Genomic DNA, 8280 nt, shown 5'->3' on the forward strand with positions numbered 1-8280 from the left:
ACTTTTGTTCCAACTCAAGAAAAAAACTGATGTTGCTTTTACATTATGTGGGAGGCCGAGGAGGTAAAATGAGGATCAAGCTGGATTCCACATTGCAAACTGAATCTCCTCTGAAGCCTGGCCCGTGCCGTGAGGGGAGAATTATCCTTTGCTCATGTGATACTGCTGCGAGCCTGAATTTTGATTTAAAGAATGTGCCATCATTCAGAAATGTCAGTTTGTTTGTAGCTCTCTTTACATGGAAGCCTATAAATTAAGGAAGAGTTAAGGAGGAAAAGGGGGATCTGGATAGGAGCGAAAAGGGTGAGTTGTGATGTCTACAGGGAACAAGTGCTGAGTCTTTGATGATGTATAGCTTATAAAACAAGAAAAGAACAGAGCCAGAAGGACATCAAAAGGCTTTCCTGGCACAATGCCTGTGATGTTAGGTGCCTCGGGAGCCCAGGAACTCTGTAGACTAGACACAGGTTCTCCCAGGCCCATCTTATATCCTAGGGCCATATCAATGGGCACTTCTATTTTAGAGATGAGGAAGTCGAGGACTGGGGATGACCGTGGGAACTACTAGTGGGAGGTCTCCTTGGCTTTAGATTTATGGGCTATGTCTAGTACTTAGAGCCACCCATGCTTTAGTAGTCAATTTATAAGGAGCAATAAGAAGACTTCCTAGAAACTGGGAGAGGAAGGTCAGGAAGTCACGGGAGGTGATGTGGCCAATTTGAAGGAGAAGGTGAATTCACCCGGAGCATTTCTAACCTTCCCAATTTCCCTTCCCAGCCCATACCTCAAAATGGGGAAGACACTGCAGGTCACATTATTATGCCTCCCTCCTTTCCATGCAAAGTCAGAGAAACGGAGATGGGAGGGGAAGGGTTTAATTGGCCAAGCAGTGGTTACATGCCTGTCTACCACACTAGGCCTGGAAAGTGAAAGAAGGGATTCACTCAGAAAGCTTGTTTCTCTACTCAACTATCAGGAGAAAAGGAGAAGGCATTTTGGTATAAATACAAGTACACTAGTTTTATTTTTATGTATTTGGTTTTTTTAGATACAGGGTCTTGATCTGTTGCCCAGGCTTGAGTGCAGTGGCACAATCATAGCTCTCTGCAGCCTCAACCTCCTGGGCTCAAGTGATCCTCCCATCTCAGCCTCCCAAGTAGCACTACTGGCACACACTACCACCCTGGCTAATTGCTTTAATTTTTACTTTTTAGAGACAGAGGCTCACTATGTTGCCCAGGCTGGTCTTGAACTCCTGGCCTCAAGCAAGCCTCCTGCCTCGGCCTCCCACAGTGCTGGGATTACAAACATAAGCCACTGTTCTGAGCCTGCACTAGTTTTAATACCACTACTCAGTTCAGCCCTTATAGCCACATTGAGAGCATACACAAAGACACATACTCTCCCTTTCTCTCTCTCTCTCTCACACACACCCACACACACATATGTACACACACACTCACTGTTCACAAATCCAGGACATTCAAAAAAGAATGGAGAAACATAAAATATGGAATTGAGTTTTCAGGCCACATTGCCATATATGAAGACTTTGTGCAAATTAGAGAAAGACATACTATCCCCAATGAGCAGATGCTCAGCTTGGTGATTGGTTACTGTCCTTGTGCTACAAAAACGATGCTTCTTCCTCCTTGTGGACACGACCTGTGACAGAGTGTGTAGTGTCAAGAATAGTGTACGTAGGCTGAATATGAGTGCCAACAGATCCCCTCTGCTGGCACATATGAAATATCCAAACTGCCCATGGATACATGGAAGCCTTGAATGTCGGAACCAGGCCCAAATTTTACTCCATTACCTGGACTTGACCTTTCCTCTTCTTTCTGTCTGTCTATGCTTCCCAAAGGGCCCAGGTGTAACTCAGCCTGAAATATATGTCTGCCTGAAATCAAGTCTGGCATTAGTCTTTCACTTTTAGTAAGTCCGAGAGGCGCCGCAGGCAACAGGTGGAGGCGGGGAAGAGACTCCACAAAGAAGAAAAGGGATTTTTCTAACATTGAAGACGGCATCTTATCCCCTGTTCTGCCTCCCCATGAAATCCTCAAATGGTGAACATGGCTGGAAGTTAAAGTAAACACAGACACGTGTGTAACCACAACAGTAGACCAAGAAAGACTATATATCTGAAAGCAAGACAAGTCCCAAGCCATCTGCTCATTTATTCAACAAATGTTTGTTGAATCTCTGACATGTGCCCAGGGATGTGATAGAAGCCATGGAAAGAGATGCTTACACAATCTCTGTCTCAAGCATTATCAGGGCTTAATTACTCCAAGGTAAACCAAGGAGGGCTCTTGTGCCCGAACAAAGTATCCCACCAGGGCCCTCCCTGGCATCACCTCCAATCTGAGTTGGAATCTCCTGAGCCACACAAACCAGGATGGCTTGAGGCTGGGCAGATGGCATTGGGTGGGCGGCTCTGGCCAGCCATTGACAAGAATTTCTTTGCCAATTTCCCGTTCCATTAATAATAACTCAGTAATGAGGCAGAAGATGCCTGAGGTGGGTGGAAAAACAAGATGGGTGTGGTAGGATGTGGGAAGGTTTTCTGTGAAACATCAAGAACTTTTCCAAGCCAGAAATCAGAATGGAGCTTTGGGGGCATTTGCTCTGATGTGGTGATGTGTGTCTGTACAACACAGAAAAGATGTTATTGTTCCCCAAATTAAAGTTAGTGGCAACTTGGAAGCTGCCACTCCTTTTTCATTTTGAGGAGAGCTGGATTCTGTTCAAATCAAATACAACCAAGAGGGACACCAAAGGAGACACCAGGGAATGCACCTTTGTCCCTATCTGGAGGCGGGGTTGGCCAGTGCCCCAGCTTCTGGGTCTGGTTTGGGTTTAGTCACTCACGGCTCTGCTCCCCTGCCTAGAAGGCTGCTCAAATCAGTTGACCTGAGCCGCATGCTACCTCCTACCAAGAATCTTTCAAAAACATGCGCTCACCACATGGCAGCTAATTCTACTGGAAACAGCGGGCGAGACTAGGAAATAATTCACACAATCCCCAGCCTAGCCCTCTCTTAAGGCAGTATAAGCCTCAGGGTCATAGCTGTGCTGAAGAGAAATCAATATCACATGGTGTAGTGTGTGCGTCTTATCCCAAGCTTCCCAAAGCAATTACTACAGGAGAGTGCACATGTGCACACACGTGCACACACATGCACACACACAAAACCTGTGCCCTTTGCAAACTACCTGGTTTCTCGTCTGTTTTTCAAGAGGAAGAAAGGGTGCTAGATTGGATCTTTGTTTTCCTGACATTTTCTTCTTGGTAAATACCCCGTGGCTCATAAATACGACACAATGGCTTAAAACAGACCCCGAGGAAAAAAAGGGGAGAGTAGTCTGAGCCAGAAGGGGCAAATGCTAACACTGGTGATACCTCACTGACTTCCCTCTAATGTCTTTCTTCTGCTGGACAGCTGCCCCAGGAGCCCACGTGGAGCTGCGAGAAGTGCATTAAGACTGACCTGGCTTCAAGCCCTAGTCTTCCCATGGTGACAGGAGCGCTTGAGTTGATGCTCTCTAAGATCCCTTCCAACTCTGATATTTTACGAGTCTGTGATTCCCTAAGATTTGTGAAACTGACATAAGGTATTTTATGCACATAAAAAGACACAGAGCCTTTAGCTCAACAACTTCACTCTTAGAAATATATCCTAAAAAGATAATCCAACATGTGTGCAAAGCTGTAGGTACAAAAATGTTCGTTGCAGTGTTATTTATGACAGCAAAGAGTTAGGAAACCTTGGTATTCAGCAATAAAAGATTAGTTAACTCAGCATTTCCCAAAGTGTATTCTGTGATATGAATGGGTATTAATAGAAAAAACAAAAAAGAAGAACAGGAAGAGATTGTAGCATACCATGGTCATAAATGTTAAAGAAACATCACCATAAACAAAGAATACAGTCAAAATATTATTTTACTCAGGAACTTCCTTTGCCTTTTATACGGCATATATTAAGCACTCAATAAAATTTGTCAAATGATTGAACAGATGAATGGGTATTTGTAGTTGGTAAAAATGCTATTTGCCTCATTTAAAAAAAATTCTTTTTTTTTGAGACAGGGTGTGGCTTTAGCGCCCAGGCTGCAGTGCAGTGGCATGATCTCAGCTCACTGCAACCTCCGCCTCCCAGGTTAAAGTGATCTTCCCACCTCAGTCTTCCGAGTAGCTTGGACTACAGGTGCATGCCACCATGTCTGGCTAATTTGTATGTGTGTGTGTGTGTGTGTGTGTGTGTGTGTGTGTTTTGTAGAGATGAAGTCTCACTTTGTTGCTCAGGCTGGTCATGAACCCCTGAGTTCAAGCAATCCGCCTGCCTCGGCCTTCCAAAATGCTGGGATTACAGGCCTGAGCCACTGCGCCTGGCATATTTGCTTCATTGTTTTAAGTCACGGAATATGATGCCTCCCAGGATGGTATAGTAATCATTTAAAGAGCATAAAGGGGCCAGGTGCAGTGGCTCATGCCTGTAATCCCAGCACTTTGGGAGGCCGAGGCGGGTGGATCACAAGGTCAGGAGTTCAAGACCAGCCTGGCTAACATGGTGAAACCCCATCTCTACTAAAAATACAAAAATTAGCCGGGTGTGGTGGCGTGCACCTGTAGTCCCAGCTACTTGGGAGGCTGAGGCAGGAGAATCGCTCGAACCCAGGAGGCAGAGGTTGCAGTGAGCTGAGACTGCGCCACTGCACTCCAGCCTGGCAACAGAGCGAGACTCCGTCTCAAAAAAATAAATAAAAATAAATAAAAAGGGCATAAAGGGTAGGAATTAGATTATTATTTCAGACTTTATTTATTTATGGCTTTTTTTCCAGGAAAATATTTTAGATGGATGAGCAGGATTTACCTTATAAAATTCCTGGAGGTCAAGATATCCTGCCTCTGGCGCTTTCTGGATGCAGGACCTCGGCCTAGAGAACAGGCGAGCAGCATAAGATGTTGTTCATGTACCTACTGAACAAGCCTCATCTGTTTTCTATAAAAATGATTAGTTCAGAATGGAAGTATATATTTGTTTGGAATCCCAGATCTCAGAGTCTTCAGCTAACACCTACTGACACTGCAACTATTCACAGGCAATATGTACATTCTAAATAAGACAAGGGATATTTATATTATTTATGACTCTGAGCCTTTATTCCCAGACTCTTCAGAATCAGATCCCTGGTGAGCTGGGCTGGACCGCATGTGAGTTTAAAAAGGCTTCTTTGTGCTCCTGGCCTTGCTTAATCTAAAAGTATGTTTGTGGCAGAATCAAGAGTTTATAAATGCCTTAACAAACTGGAGCTTAAGACCTAAAGCAAAAAAGTTATTGGCCACAATAATAATACCTAACATCTATTGAGTTCTTAGGGCATGCCAGCATTGTTCTAAGTGACTTTAGATGGATTAACTCATCATTCTTACAGCAATACTACAAGTATCGAGTACTACTGAGTCAACTGAGTATGACTGTGATCACTTTTTTACAGTTGAGAAAAACCGAAGAACAGAGAGGTGAAACGACTTGCCCAAGGTCACACAGCTAATGATAAAACTAGGATTTAGCAGTCTGTGTACAGAATCTACACTCTCAGACATGGCATGATATGGTCTCTTAAATTGCTCCTAGATTATTTAAAACAAATAAACAAATAAAAAAACATTGTTCTATTGCAAATTCACAGTATAGATGGGTGACCTTTTAGATAGAGAACCCACCTGATTAGCTACCACCTAGATCACAAAATAGAGCATCAGCCACGGTGCAGAAGCCTGCTGTATAATTACCTCTCCAAAGGTAATCATTCTTTTGACCTTCATCACCATAAGTTAGTTTTGCCTGTTTTTGAACTTTATGTAAGTGGGATTATAACGTGTATGCTGCTTTCAGTCTGTTTTTCTTCTATTCACCATTAAATCTGTAAGGTTTATCCATGTTGTGGAGTGTGTAGCAGTTGCTGGTCCTTCTTCATGTACGTCTCACTGCAGGTTTTTGTGCAACCTGCAAGCTAATAACAGTTTTTATATTTTTTAATAGTCAAAAAAAACAAAGAAAAAGAATATTTTCTAAAGTGGATTGTATGGAATTCAAATTCAGTATCCATAGATAAAGTTCTAGAAGCACAGCCGTGTTCACTTATGTATCCTCTGTGGCTGCTTTCATTCTTCAAAAGCAGAGATGAGTTGTTGTGACAGAGACTGAATGGCCTGCAAAGTCTAAAAGATTTACCATCTGATCTTTTACAGAAAAAGTTTACCAAACCTACTATGTAGTCTTCCATGGTGTGAATGAATTATAATTTATTAGTCATTTAGTTGTTGATAGACATTTAGGTTGTTTCCAATGGTAATGGGGGGTGGGGTTATAAGAAACAGTGATGTTATAGGCACCCATGGGTGTGTCTTTTGGTACACACATACACATTTCTGTTGATATACTGAAATATGAAACTGCTGTGTCTCAGAAGATTCATATGTTTCTCAAAGTGGGTGCACCAATTCACACTGTCAGCAGTAACGCAACTGGCAACTCTGTCATAAATCAGGTGACCAAATATGTGTGAATCTGTTTCTGGACTCTCTATTCCATTGGTCATATTAATAACCTACAGGCTTAATTACTATGGTTTTAGTAGTACATCTAATATGATCCATTGATCATATTAGTAACCCATAGCCTTAAGTACTATAGTTTTAAATACATCTTAAAGTTTAATACATCTTACTCATCTTTGACGTTGGCTATTCTTAGCTCTGTTTATTTCCATATAAATTTTATTTATTTATTTATTTATTTATTTATTTATTGAGATGGAGTCTCTGTCACCCAAGCTGGAGTGCAGTGGTATGATCTCAGCTCATTGCAGTCTCCGCCTCCCAGGTTCAAGCAATTCTCTGCCACAGCCTCTCAAGTAACTGGGATTACAGGCATGCACCTCTACACCTGGCTAATTTTTGTCTTTTTAGTACAGATGGAGTTTTGTCATGTTGCCCAGGCTGGTCTCAAACTCCTGGCCTCAAGTGATCCACCCACCTTGGCCACTCACGCCCGGCCCCATATGTATTGTAGAATCAGCTTGTCAATTTCCACAAATATAAAATCTGCTGGGATGTGACTGGTATTGGATTAAATATATATGAATTTCAAGAAAACAAGATATAACAACTTTGACTCTTTCAGTCCATAAACTTGGCATTTCCTTCCATTTACCATCAGTAACTGTGTGTAGTCTTCTGTGTAGGAGTCTCGAGTATCTTTCATTGGCATTTCCTAGGCATTTGATGTTTTTGATGCTCTTTTGAATCACAACTCTCCATTAATTCTCCAAACTAACAAACAACCTCTGTACACAAAACCCTGAGCACCCACAGAACATCCTTCTGCAAGTCCTCTTTTCATCCCCTCTCTTGTGAGATGCTCTTCTTGCTTTTCCAACTTACCAGGATCCTGATTATATTTGAAATCCAGAAAAAAAAATATATCTCTTACTTGAAATCCTCTCAGGGGCCAGGAGCAGAAGCTCATGCTTGTAATTCCAGCACTTCGGGAGGCTGAAGCATGAGGATTGCTTGAGTCCAGAAGTTTGAAACCAGCCTGGGAAGCATAGGGAGACCTCATCTCTTAAAAAAAATTTTTTAAGCAGCTGGGCATGGTGGTATGCACCTGTAGTCCCAGGAGGCTGAGGACTGGGAGGCTGAGGTGGGAGAATCACTTGAGCCTAGGAGGTTGAGGCTGAGGCTGCTGTGAGCCACGATCATGCCACTGCACTCCAGCCTGGGCAACAGAGCCAGATGCTGTCTCAAAAAAAGAGGGGAGTGGAGGGGGGTGGGTGGGAGAAATAAATCCTCTCAGACCCTGACATACTTTGATATTTGTCCCCTCCAAATCTCATGTTGAAATGTGACTTCCACTGTTAGAAATGGGGCCTACTGGAAGTGTTAGATGATGCGGGTGGATCCCTCATGAATGGCTTAGCACCATTCCCTTGGTGATGAGTCAGTTCTTGCTCACTTAGTTCACACAAGATCTGGTTGTTTAAAAGAGCCTGGGACATCTCCCTTCTCTGTCTTGCCCTCTCTCTTGCCATGTGACAGGCTGGCTCCTCTTCACCTTCTGCCATGATTGGAAGCTTTCTGAAGCCCTCACCAGATACAGGCACTATACAGCCTGCAGAACCATGAGCCAATTAAAACTCTCTTCTTTATAAATTATCCAGCCTCAGGTATTCCTTTACAGTAACACAAAATGGACTAATATAGACCCC

The sequence above is a fragment of the Pan paniscus genome, chromosome 19, assembly GCF_029289425.2.
Source record: "Pan paniscus chromosome 19, NHGRI_mPanPan1-v2.0_pri, whole genome shotgun sequence".
In the NCBI taxonomy this organism is placed as follows: domain Eukaryota; kingdom Metazoa; phylum Chordata; class Mammalia; order Primates; family Hominidae; genus Pan; species Pan paniscus.